The 14,028-nt window shown below is 42.6% G+C and overlaps 1 long non-coding RNA gene across 1 annotated transcript; it reads left to right on the top strand.

The window, feature by feature from the left end:
* Positions 1 to 587: 587 nt before the first annotated feature.
* LOC122463669 lies at positions 588 to 2,808 on the top strand. The gene is made up of 2 exons (XR_006287247.1): positions 588 to 1,126; positions 2,307 to 2,808. It is a non-coding gene; the product is annotated as an uncharacterized LOC122463669 (long non-coding RNA).
* The last annotated feature ends 11,220 nt before the right edge of the window (positions 2,809 to 14,028 follow it).

Below are 14,028 nucleotides of genomic sequence, written 5' to 3'. Positions count from 1 at the left end.
CCCCAGTTACAGATGGGGGGGTGGAGAGGGTTCTGATTTGGGACTCTGGTACAATTGTTCCTCCTTTCCAATTTGCCATCAGCGCTGTCAACCAGGAATATAAATTTTTGGAACCTTGTACAAATTGTCAATTTCCCAAAGCTGAAAAGATTCATGAGCAAAAGTGGGTGGGAACGAAATAATAAGCATAAGAATGTAATTATCATTGAAAGTTGTTAAGACTGCTATACTAAATATCCATAAACCTACAATCCTCAAATCATATAAAAAGCACATCCTGGTAAAGCTTGGAAATGAAAGCAGCAAGGTTGCTTCCATGTAATTTTCAGAAACCTCATATTTCAGTTTTTTTTAAAGGAATTTTATCCTTTAGTTGAAGAAAAGACACGATGAGATGTCACACAAGACTTAGTGTCAAGAGAAAAATTGTTAGTAGTGAAGAGCTAGAATCAGATTGCTAGTCTGGCAGTCCAGCCGCATCCCTACAACTATTGAGATCTACGCTATGCAGTTTGTAACCAACCATCCTTAGCTGCAACGCTGTATTTCAATGCAGCAACTAGTTATGGGACGTGTTTTGTACGGTAACATTTTCACTTTCATGTTTACTCGTTGTGCTTAGTAATTTGTAGAACGTGGACCTGAAAGATAAGGTTAATTGACGCCCTGACTTAGCAAAGAACTGGTAGCAGGATCAAATGGCAGTTAGAAAGAAATACTTTGGGACCTGGAAAAGTAATCTTCCCATTTTAGCTGTGTCATTTTGGTCTTTAATTTTGTTAGTGGTTGAAGAAGTAATTGATGGTGAATTTAAATGTCCTCAACGAAATAATGCGAGCATTTACTACAGCTTGGCATTTTTCTTTTTTCCAGCCCTTATTTTCCTTGTCCTGAGCTTGATACTTCAGCAGGATTTCATTGATTGGGTTCGCTGCTCAGAAAAACGCAGTAGGGACCGCACGTGTGAAATAGTGGGAAAGACTTCTGGAGCTGCTCTTTTATGGCGTGTGATTCTCCTCATTGATGGCCGATCCGCTGAGTGCATAAATAGGACATTTAAGGGAAGCAGCATAGAACCCACAGCACAAACAATGCCATCACAGCCATCCAGCGAAGCTTATCGCAGGTAAGAGCCCAAATGAAGTAGGGGACAGAACTATTTCAGGCATTTTTGAAAAACCCTGGAAAAAATGTAGTTAGAGAAATGGTTTTATGTTTTAGAACGATTTATTTATGTTGTAGAACGATTTATTTAAGTAGTAGTTTTGAATGTTATTTGACTATTTGTAATTGTGCTGTATGTATTACTTTTTTTTAAAAATAGCTATATCCATGTAAGTTAATAAACTCATCCTTCATGAAACTAAAGCTTTGACATTGAAAATATGTTAGAACTACTGGAATACTTCCATTAATATTTTGCACCCAGCTGCTAAATGACTTCTATAGGTAACTTTGAATAAAAGGAAAACAATCGTAGCTGGTGGAAATGAAACAGTTATAATTTAATAAAGACTACATTGGTTCGAAGTCTGGGTCTCCTTTATAATATTAGTACTTAGCAACAACAATGGATACCTGTGTCTTTTTTATTTCTTCAGATTTCTAAAAGGTAAAAAGCGTCCCCGTCTTTGTTTGCAGGTGCTCAGGCAATAAATAAAAATGCAATTTTAAGATCCAATTAAAGGATAACTCTTGTGAATCAAAAAGTTTTTGTGGTCAATAGCTCTTGTCAGATCAAAGTTTTTTAATGAGATCATAAATTTGCTTGACAAAAGTCGCTATGTTGACATTATATATTTAAATTTCCGTAAGGCATTAAATTAGCGTCACATCATATTCTGTTAAACGATAGCACATTAAAAATACAGTATACCGCATCTTAAATGAATTAAAACTGACTGCTAGATTTCGAAAAGAAATTATAAATGGGGAACTTCATCCAAAAGGTCCAGTGTTATTTAATATCTTTATTCATGATCTGGTGGAAAATATAAAATCTTTGCGGATAAACTCTGCAGATGACACAAGGCTTGGTAGAATAATAAATAAAGATAAAGACGGAATTTTAGTGACTTTGCCAAATCCGAACTCCAAAACGTTTGAGTTTCGTTCATCAGTCTTAGTAATACTGAAACATTTCCCTATTCCCCATTCCGATATCTGGTTGAAGAGCTTTTTTTGGTCATTTTTTTAATAGATCTATGCAGCTAAATTTATAGCAGAGGCCATATCCATTTTGGTGAGATGCAAAAGATGCATAAAGAAAAATTCCCATGAAAATAACTAGTTTTGCTTCCCCCCAGGTTTTTGGACTATTTGCCCTTTTTGTTATGATCGTTGTCTACTGCCTATACACACTTTACCCATTCTGCTTCTGCTGTAAAGATAAAGAAAAAATGAAGCGGACATAGAGCCAGCGCATACGAGAGAAAGAAGCTCAAATCTGTATGTCAAAAGAGGAAAAGTATGTGTAGGAAATAGTGCAGAATGTCCTGCGATCTAAGTTTCGGGATCACCTGAAAAATGTTCCGAATGACACAAGTATAACAGGTATATTTGAAGAAGTAAAAAACTTTCTTAACCAGCCAGCAACATCTCAAACTCCTCAAATGGACACTGAATTGGAAGTAAGGCTCGGATAACTACTAATACGTATATAATCTTCTTGGAAAAGGTGCAGTTCCACACATGCATAGTGGCTTTCCTATACCAATACAACCAGAACCCCCCCAACACTTTTTAAAAAGAATAAACATAATAGAATTTAACCAAAAAATCATACTTTATAATGTACGCTTCATATTAGCAAGTAGAAAACAGCTGTATGGCTGAGTATTCCCCACAATAGCTCCCACAGAGATGTTTGCACTGTTGTATCTCTGTTGGTCCCAGGATATTAAAAAGACAAGGTGGGTGAGGGAATATCTTTTATTGGATCAACTTCTCTTGGTGTGAGACACAATCTTTCAAGAGCTCTTCTTCATGTTCTGCATCTTGTCTTTCTGTAGAAATTAATGTTCATGTGGTTGATGTATCCTCAAGTAATAAGCCTAAAGACATGCAGTAATCTGCTGATCAGGCCATATTCTGTTTATTTAATGGCAGTTTCTTTGTGCATTAAAATCATAAGCAGATATCACTGGTGCTGAGGATTTTAAATCTGTGCCCTCTGTCTGTTTCAGAGCTGTACGTTTCTAAAACCATGGAATGTTTCATTTGGTTTGGTCAGGTTTAAGGACCCTTTTCTAATTCCTCTATGATTGCTTGTACTTCGGACTGAACAAAAGTCATCGATTCAATAGCTCAGATGGTCAGTTAGTTTTTCTGGATTTGTGCTGGAAATGGCCCACCTTGATTATCATACACATTGTAAGGAGAGTGGTCACTTTGGATGAGCTATTACCAGCAGGAGAGTGAGTTTGTGGGTGTATGGGGGTGGGGGGGGTTGAGAAAACCTGGATTTGTGCTGGAAATGACCCACCTTGATTATCATGCACATTGTAGGGAGAGTGGTCACTTTGGATAAGCTATTACCAGCAGGAGAGTGAGTTTGTGGGGGGGGGGAGGGTGAGAAAACCTGGATTTGTGCTGGAAATGACCCAACTTGATGATCACTTTAGATAAGCTATTACCAGCAGGAGAGTGGGGTGGGAGGAGGTATTGTTTCATGGTCTCTGTGTGTATATAATGTCTTCTGCAGTTTCCACAGTATGCATCCGACGAAGTGAGCTGTAGCTCACGAAAGCTCATGCTCAAATAAATTGGTTAGTCTCTAAGGTGCCACAAGTACGCCTTTTCTTTTTGCGAATACAGACTAACACGGCTGTTACTCTGAAATTTTTCTTACTATGCTCACTGAATTTTCTTTGTAATTATCTTTCTTATTTTTATGTATCAAACCTTTAAAATAAAATTATTTTGGAATACACCATTTGTTTAATCTTTTTTTATTTTTTAACAAGAATGATCGTGTTACACCTTTTGACCTGAGGGGATTATTCAAAATTCGGGGTCTTGCAGGTTGTTCCAGTTGGGAGGACAAATTGATGATGGAGTCAGGTATCTTTGTTGCAATCCTTTTTATTTACAAAGAATGGACAGAGGACGGTATTCCTGAGAACCGAACGAGCAAACAACAGGTTATCATAGTCTATTGTGGCTCCACGGCGGATAATGGTAGCAGTGCAATCAGGCAGGAGAACCCTGAGGTTCTAAAAAGGTCAAATAGGGTGTTTCCCTGTGCGCAACTGATACAGCGGTGCTGAGGGTGCCCCAGACACGAGGTGTGCCTCCTACCAGGGGACAGGTGTGTTTAACTCGTAGGGGTGGGACTGAGTCGAACCCTCCCCTTCCCTTCTCTCCCTTTCCGGCCACTTTGCAATTCATTGGGCCACAGGGCAACCAAGCGAGCTCGGCTCGGGTAGTGCTACTCCAAACCGAGGATAGAGAGTTGGCTACAAACCGCAAAGGACAACGGTTGGAGCAGTGGGGTGAAGTTTGGAGCGAACAAGAAAGAGCAGCCGCAAGCTGGAAAACAATGAGCTTTGGATTGGTAACTGGTTAAAAGATAGGAAACAAAGGGTAGGAATAAATTGTCAGTTTTCAGAATGGAAGTAGTGGTGTCCCCCAGGGGTCTGTTCTGGGACCAGCCCTAGTCAACATATTCCTAAATGATCTGGAAAAAGGGGTAAACAGTGAGCTGGCAAAATCTGCAGATGATTCAAAATTATTCAAGATAGTTAAGACCCAGGCAGACTGTGAAGAGCTACAAAAGGGTCTCTCAAAACTGGGTGACTGGGCAACAAAATGGCAGATGAAATTAAACGTTGATAAATTCAAAGTAATGCACATTGGAAAGCATAATCCCAACTATACATATACAACGATGGGGTCTAAATTAGCTAGATAGACCTTTGGTCTGACCCAATAGGGCCATTCTTACGTTCTTATATTAAGACATCTTGGCGAGTGGGCAGCTGGCGGAGAGGTGCAGCCAGCAAGGCGGCTGGTGGAGAGGCGTGGCCAACAGGGCGGCTGGCGGAGAGGCATGGCAAGTGGCCATCTGGGCGGTTGGTGGAGAGGTGCAGCAAGCAGCCAGCAGGGTGGCTGGTGGAGAGGCATGGCCATCTGGGCGGCTGGCGGAGAGACGTGGCAAGCGGCCAGCAGAGAAGCTGGTGGAGAGGGCCAGAGCAGAGCTCCACAGAGGCGTGGCAATTGGCCGTTGGGGCAATGAGCGAGTGCCTGAGCTGTGCAGCCTCCTCCCCCCTTCCCCCCATTCCCCCCCCCCCCCGCCTTCCACACAGGATGGGAGGTGAACTCTGCAGATGAACCTCTGAACTTGGACTGCACTAGTCAAGGACAGCAACTGTGAGTGGGGTACAGAGAAGGGACAGGCACGTTAAAGGGACTTTTGGGTTTCTGGACTTAAGATCCTGTGGAAAAAAAGACACTGCCCAATTTATTTGGGGGTGGGTCTTTTGCTCATGGTTTGTGTTTATGGACCCTAGTTGTGGTGTTTTCCCAAATTAATGTTAATTCCCTCCTTTTATTAAAAGTTTTTGCTACACTCATACTCTGTGCTTGCAGAGGGGAAGTATTGCCTCTTAGAGGCACCCAGGGGTGGTGTGTAATTGTCCCAGGTCACTGCGTGGGGGCTCAAGCAGGCTTTGTTGAAAAGGAACCCCTAGATACTGAACCCGGCCCTTGTTGCTGTTGGCTCCACCTCACAGAAGGGTTACATAAGCAAGACACGAGGGGTAATTCTTCCACTCTACTTCTTGCTGATTAGGCCTCAACTGGAGTACTGTGTCCGGTTCTGGGCGCTACATTTCTGGAAAGATGAGATGTAGAAATTTGAGAAAGTCCAGAGAAGAGCAACAAAAATGATTCAGGTCTAGAAAACATGACCTATGAGGGAAGATTGAAAAAAACTGGGTTTGTTTAGTCTGGAGAAGAGATAGACTAAGAGGGGACATGATAACAGTTTTCAAGTACGTAAAAGGTTGTTACACGGAGGAAGAAGGTTAATTGTTCTCCTTAACCGCTGAGGATAGGACAAGAAGAAAACAGGCTTAACTGTCAGGGTGGGTAAGCACCGGAATAAATTGCCTAGGGAGCAATTTCTTTTCATTTCTTTTCTTTTCTTGTTTCTTTTGCTTTTTTGGTTGCTTTTTTAAAAGATTTGCTAGCTTTGTGTGTCTGCTGCTGTGAAATGTGAGCATAACAAACATACAAGTAACTTTTCACAGCAGCAGACTTACTCGGTCCTGGCAACCCCAGGGACAAATTCAGCCTTGGATGGGGAGGTCAGTAGGGTGGAACTGAGGAGGCAGCAATGGAGGTAGCAGGGGCCACAGGCAATGGGGCGGGGGGGTGAACCCTGCACCCAGGCACTTACCTGGCAGTTACCCCATTCCTGGGTTAAAACATTGAGAGAAGCTGAGGGAGGCTGGCTGAATTGCTGGCCACAGGTGATCAGTGAACTGGTTCTACCACTGATCAACCTAGCTGGCCACGAGATTAGTCTGGACTCTGGACTGGTAACTATAACATCGACGAGAGGGGCAGTGTGTCTGTGTGTGTGTGATTGAATGCATATGCTAATTGTTGTATCGCTAATAAACTCGGCGTATTGCCTTTGCCCCTGAAAAAGAGCTCGTGTGCTTCTTATAAGCATAACATTTTTTGTGGAGAATTGTAAAAGGGGGGAGACATGCACTGGGCAATAGGGGGCAATAGGGGGCGATAAGGGGGAGGATTAGCGTCTACACTGCTCATATCCGTCCATCGGGGAAAAATTGCTTAGGTGAATATGTCCTCACTCGTAGCAGGATTAAGCCAGAAGTAGGGTGCTTAGCGTTCTCCCTTCCTGCTCCTTCGAGCAGGGTTTTTAGTGGGTATAGACTGGCCACCGGGATCCAAAGCTAGTTGGACAGTCTCAAAAAATACCCTAAAAGAGAAGGAATTCTCTGAACAGATAGAGGAAAGAAATTGAATACAAAAAGAGAACAGGGAATGGTAAAGAAACTAACGTTGGAACATAAGATAGAGCCTCGGCAATCACAACCCCTGTGAATCCATTATTAAAACCTCTCCATTCAAGGTTGGGGTTTGCCACATGCCAGATAGAGGCTGTGACGGCAGGAGAATGTGGCCAACCCCAGACGGTGAGATTCCCCGAATGGGAGGGAGAATGGGACCGTAGTGAAGCTTGGAATGGAGCTATATGGGATGAGCCCCAGGTATTGGAACCTATTGAACAAATCTCTATCATAGCCATACAACGAAGAACAATCACAACACCCACAGAAAGTGGGGGAAATACAATTGTCAACACTGTCCCTGTATCAGCCGCTGACCTAAAAGCCATGGTTGATAAATTGGGACCGCTAAAGAGAGAGAGGTTTCTGAGTGGTAGCCGTGTTAGTCTGTATCAACAAACACAACGAGGGGGGGGTCCTTGTGGTACTGTAGAGACTAACAAATGTATTTGGGCATAAGCTTCGTGCGCTAAAACCCACTTCATCAGCTGCATGGAGTGTAAAATACAGTAGAAAGGAAGTCAGTGGTGTCTCGAAGATAGCTGGGAGTGCTGATAGCGTAGGGCCTGAGGAGTGAGTCTACATAGCCAGACAATCCTGCTGTCAGGGTGCCAATGCCTGAGATGATGAGGCGTCCAGGATTCCCAAGTTTATGGATCTTGGGTAGCAGATAGAATACCCCAGGTCGAAGCTCTAGGGGGTGTGTTAGTGTGGATTTGTGCTTATTCAGGGAGTTTCTTGAGCAGATGATGTAATTTCTTTTGGTAACCCTCAGTGGGATCAGAGGGTGATGGCCTGTAGAATGTGGTGTCAGAGAGTTGCCGCAGCACACAATCCATTGTCTATAGCCAAGCTCTACGATACAACTGCATTTGCTCCAACCCCTCAGACAGAGACAAACACCTACAAGATCTCTATCAAGCAGTCTTACAACTACAGTACCCACCTGCTGAAGTGAAGAAACAAATTGACAGAGCCAGAAGAGTACCCAAAACAAACCTACTACAGGACAGGCCCAACAAAGAATCTAACAGAACACGATGAGCCGCCAACTACAGCCCCCAACTAAAACCTCTCCAGGGCATCATCAGGGATCTACAACCTATCCTGAAGGACGATCCCTCACTCTCACAGACCTTGGAGATAGGCCAGTCATCGCTTACGGACAGCCCGCCACACCTGAAGGAACTATTCACCAGCAATTAAACACCACACAACAAAAATACTCACACAGGAACCAAACCCTGTAACAAACCCGGGTGCCAACGTTATCCGCATATCTACTCAAGGGACACCATCATAGGACCTAGCCACACTATCAGAGGCTCGTTCACCTGCACATCTACTAATGTGATATATGCCACAATGTGCCAGCAATGTCCCTCTGCCATGTACATTGGCCAACCCAGACAGTCTCTATGCAAAAGAACAAATGGACACAAATCTGACATCAAGAACTATAACATTAAAAAAACAGTAGAAGACCACTTCAATCTCTATGGACATTCAATAAGAACATTAAAAGTGGCAATTCTTCAACAAAAAAAACTTCAAAGACAGATTCCAACTAGAAACTGCAGAACTGAGATTTTTTTCCTCCCTTCTTCTCAACTATTGAGAACAGCCATCTTCTACCTTAATTTATTTGGCTTCTTAGCATTTGACCCCTCCACTTGGTAAGGAAATTCCCATCTTTTCATATGCTGTATATTTATACCTCTCTACAAAAGTTTATGCCCAAATAAATTTGTTAGTTTACAAGGTTCCACAAGGCCTCCTCGTTGTTTTTAAGAGAGACAATTTCTCCAGATGGCGTTCTAACTTGTCTTTGCTCGCAGTACACCAGTGAGAACGGCACAAAGGGAATCCCGGTATCCCGGTATTCCCGGAGAGGCTATGGTAGAGGCGCTTCCCGTGGACGGGGAAAGGGGGAGGCGACAAGGAGATCAGTTATACCCATACCTCCATCAGTATCAGACAGCCTCCTCCCAGCAATTAAATGAGGGAGGTGGAGTCGCAAAAAATGAGGTTTTCTGGCTCGCGTGGTGAATGCATTAATTAGCAGCACGGGGCAAACCGAGAAAAGTGGAACAGGGCCCCCCACAAAAAGTAGTCAGGGAAGCCAGAGCTGGCTAGTGTAACTCTTAGTACACCACCGTCTTCTGCAATGCCTCCCGGATCCGCTTCCTTTTTCGGGGGCAAGACTAGAGGGGCCTGCTGCATGAGGAACCTCCACCACCAGTAGGGGTACAGAGGCGGAGGTTCATAGCCAGAGTCTCCTGAGAGCCCAGGGGTCGGCCGTGTGTACGCTCAGCAGGGTGGATATACCCCTATATTAGCTTTAATAGATACAGAAGATGCTATATCTTTAATCAAAACAGCCCCAAATGGAAAAAAAATTAAAACAGTCGTTTCAACGAAAAGCTACTCTCGCGTGGGAATAGACCCAAGTCCCTTTTTGGCACAAGAGTTTAAGACGTTAGGGGATTTAATCCATACTCCCGATATGGTTGATGAAATTATTCTGGGCTCCCACTCTTCAAAAACAATGTGGTGTTTGATCTGCCTAGAGGTACCCTTTGAAAGTAATCCCCTTCCCCATTCATGAAAAATTGGGCAGGCTATCTTAACAAAAGGACCATTAGCCGCACTAATTAGCCAACAAGCTGAAAAGTGGCGCTTGAAATTCGTCTCGGTATGGACTCAACAGAACATACTAAAGCTTTTGTGAAATTTGTTGGGGAATTTGTGCCTCCCCAAAACAATACTCCTACCCGAGAGTGCCAGAGGCACAATCGCTGCAAACCATCCAGGAATTAGAACCCCCATTCTAAAAACGGGTTCTTCCTTTAACCCCCCCGTGTGGCTAGTGCTAAGGGCAGACAGCCAATTCTGGCGTCTAACAAGTGATTATAGAAGAATCAATAAGGGCACCATCCCTATAGCCCATATTGTGGCTGATACGATAAAGGGCATACAAAAATTTCAAGCCACATCTAAACATTTCTGTGACTGATTTGGCCGAAACTTTCTTTGCCACACCTCTACATCCGGACTTAAAAAATCGGTTTGCCTTTACAGTAAAGTAGCAACAAAGGACCTTTTGTCGCTTACCTCAGGGATATCAAACAGTCCGGCTATTCCCCGTCAGCATGTTGTGGATATATTAAACCAGTTGAATCCACAAGGAAGACCTTTTGTCTTTTCAGAGGTAGATAGCATTTTGATATTTGGGGGGAAAGAGGCACAAACTCCAACACTAACGGGAAAGCTTTTGGCAATAATTCAGGAAACAGGATTCAAAGTAGTCTTAGACAAGGCTCAGTTGGTGCTACCTCAGGTTACATACCTGGGCATAGTCGCTGGACAAGAAGAGAGACAGGTTGATCAGCGAAAGGTAAGGGCACTAATAAAAATGCCAACCCCTAGTGACACCCACCCTTCAAGAGCACTGCTAGGAGGATTCAATTTTCTCAGCCCACACTTTTATAAATATGCTGAAATAACTCACTCATTGTGGAAACTGCTAAAAAATAAAGACAGAGTGGGAACGGGGAAAAGAGCAGGTCTTCGCTTTGAACCTTTTAAAACAGAAGGCTCTCACGGCCCCAACCCTGCATTTCCATGTGAATCTCAGCCTTTTGTTATTCGTTTGGCAGCCGATAAAGATAACGTGGCCTTGGCTGCCACACTATTACAAAATAATAAAGAGCGAAATCTACTACCAATAGTATATGAATCTAAGAAATTGCAAGTAGCAGAAATACATTTTGATCCCTGCAGCCGTCTTGGCAGTAGACCACTCACAAGAACAGCCCCTATTACTATCCAAAGCACCCACACTTCCCTGAAATACATTTTGTCACGGAGATTGATGGGAGGTAAAGTCTCAGACACCCGACTGGCTCAATGGATGCTTATCTTAGTCAACAGAAAAGGTGTCCAAGCTGGACGTGGTAACGCAAGCCCTGATTAAAAAAGGAAACCGACATCAATGTCCAGGGGTCACTCTGGAGCAAAGAATTGCCTTGATAGAGGCACCCCCCCACTGGAAGAATTAAATACTGTAAGTCAAAAAAAGCACGTCTGGTTTACTGACGGGAGTGCAATGGTAGTAAAAGGGAAAAGCTCTGTAAAATACGCTGCCAATATTTAAAAGAGGAAATCATTCAGGGACTTCTAGATCCCCCCCAATATTCTGAGCCCCTTGTAATTTTTTAGGTTTTAAGACAATATAAGCCTCACGTAATTTATTAGGTTTTTAAGACAATATGGGTCCCTGGCCCGTGTATATTTATGCTGACAGTAATTTTTGTGTAAATGGGATATAATTTTGGACACATGAATGATATAGAAATGGGTTGAAAAGCAGAAAATGAAAAGAGTATTGCATATTCAAAGGTGCGGAAATGGATTTATCAGCGGCTAACAAAGAACCCTAAACAGTTAAAGGTGCGGCATGTAAAAAGGCACACAGTAAAGGAACGGATATAGAGGCCACCTGGAATAATCAGGTAGATACATCAGGTAGATAGATGCCACTACATGCATCCGATGAAGTGAGCTGTAGCTCACGAAAGCTTATGCTCAAATAAATTCGTTAATCTCTAAGATGCCACAAGTACTCCTTTTCTTTTTGCTGATACAGACTAACACGGCTGCTACTCTGAAATAGGTAGCTACAATATCCCAACAGCATGACATAGCAGTTGTAACTAGAAATAAGAAAAGGAGCGTCTGTACTGATACATCTGAGCCAACAGATTGCACTACGGACCTCCGTAACTGAATTCCAGAAAAATAGAAACACAGTGTTTACTTAATGTAACCCATCAGTTTATGCATAAGGTGAGGAAAAGGATTTTAAGAAGGCTAAAGGAAGTAACACAATGGGAGTGTATGGCGAATGATGTTAAAATGTGGGTGTGAAATCGTACAGGGTACAAATTTATTATATTAATACATTACGAAACAGTAAGAAAGGATTCCAGTATTTATTGGTGATAATTGATTCCTTTTCAATATGGGTGGAGGCATTTGTCATTAAAAATAAACAGCACTAGTTCTTTAATGAGGTAGTATGTAGATAAGGCATCACCGAAATAATAGAGTCTGACAATGGGGGGTCATTTGTAGGCGAGAACTTTACAACAATGATACAAACCTGGGGAGTTAAACGTTCCATATACCATCCTCAGGCCAAGTCGAGCGCATGAACCTCACTCTTCAGGAAGCGCCCCGGAAAGTAGTAAATCACACAGGAAAGACTGGCCCGATAAACAGCCTCTGATTCTGGCTGTCGTCCAGACTAAAATCAAAATCCAACACTTTCGAATTCTGTTTGGACATCCAATGCGCCAATGATTGAGCCTAGCTACCTGGTACAGTGTCAAAAAGGAGAGCTCTAATATAAGCCAGCATGATTATTTTCAATGGCTCAAACAGTTACAAGAAGATAAAAACCACCTTCCAGTAGAGGCCGTCGAACAGATAACAACAAAATTGAGATACAAAGGCCCACAAAGGGGAAAGAGGAAAAAGGGGTCGCTCACGGTAATCAAAACGGATAGGCCCTTACTCAATAGTGAACCGCCTTAGTCCAGGGGTATACTGCATTGAAAAAGATGGCAAACTGAAATGCGTCCATGTTTCACAAATTAAATTGTTTACATAAATAATCAAGTTTGAATTCTTTGTAAAAAGGACTTCCCGGAACCAGACCACGAGGCGCTGCTTAAGCGCCACAATTTTAATCCACAGAAAATGAGACTCCAGTGAAAGATCTGGCTGTACCTGCTTTTAGCGCCCAGATAATTAGAGCGATCATTTAAAAAAATTCAGCCCTCTTTATAAGCCAATATTTAAGGAATAATTCACTCCGCGCCAACCAATCTGGCATTCCTACCCGTGATCCGGTAATCCTCATAAAATAGTAGAATAAAAAGACTAGCCAAATCTTGAAACACTTAAAAAATACTAATGTGTATGCCTAGAAAGAAAAAGGGGAACTTAAGGTTTACCTTATAAACACCACAAAAGTCTCAAACGACTGGTAAATAGGGGTAAAATAAAAGGTCCCTATAAAACTACCACCTAAAGTTCCAGCTACCCACACTTACCATATCAACGGAATGAGCTTGTTAAAACCAAAACAATGCTAACAATTATTGTGGACTACTGTTCAATACCCAGCAGTAAATTGAAGCTGTGGTTCCCGGACACATGCATCAGAACCTGGCGCAGGAACTATGCATTCAAAAAAGGTACCGCCAATTAAAAATAAACCGAAAAAGTTTGTGACTTCAAGTAATCCAGTAAAAGGGCTTGTTAAATCCACTACTAGTAAAAATAAAAATGAGTCTGAATTGGACTCAGTTAAACGTGTCTAATTAAAACACAAATGTTCACCCTACTCCAGTCCTATGATAAGAGCCTAACTAAAAACACGATGCGATGGAATTCTTGATTCGGTCCTTCCTGCATTAAAACTGCTCCCACAACCGCGCTCGGATGCATCTGTGGCTACTAGGAAAGGTTTGTCAAAGTCCGGGGCCCTGAGCACTTCCTTTCTATGATAACAGCCTGAATAAAAGCACATCAACACTACAGTTGCTAAACAAAACAACATAGCTATAGAGGTGAATCCTGTATCCTGACAGTGATAGATCAGTGAAATTTTATGGTAAACATCCTCGAAAGTCCAACTCACACAGTTATGGCTGCATTGTGCATGCGGCATCTATGACAGGTCTCTCAGAGAGTGCTCAAAGCTTTCATGCACAGAAACGCATACAATTACACAAAAATTTTACGTTTACGGATTGGCACTTACTCAGTTAGATCAACGCTAAATTCCTCCCACAATGGTAGCTAGTCTATGTCTGTGGAATTAGCACCATCTTTTCTCTCTGCATCCTGTTGAACATCTGCCTTCAGACTGGGGCAAAAGCAGGTCTTACAGTTGTCATTGTCCAGATGCCCTAAA

Source organism: Chelonia mydas, chromosome 23 (assembly GCF_015237465.2).
Source record: "Chelonia mydas isolate rCheMyd1 chromosome 23, rCheMyd1.pri.v2, whole genome shotgun sequence".
NCBI lineage: Eukaryota > Metazoa > Chordata > Testudines > Cheloniidae > Chelonia > Chelonia mydas.
The sequence above is the reverse complement of the archived record's forward strand: the minus strand, read 5'-3'. Positions and strand labels throughout refer to the sequence as shown.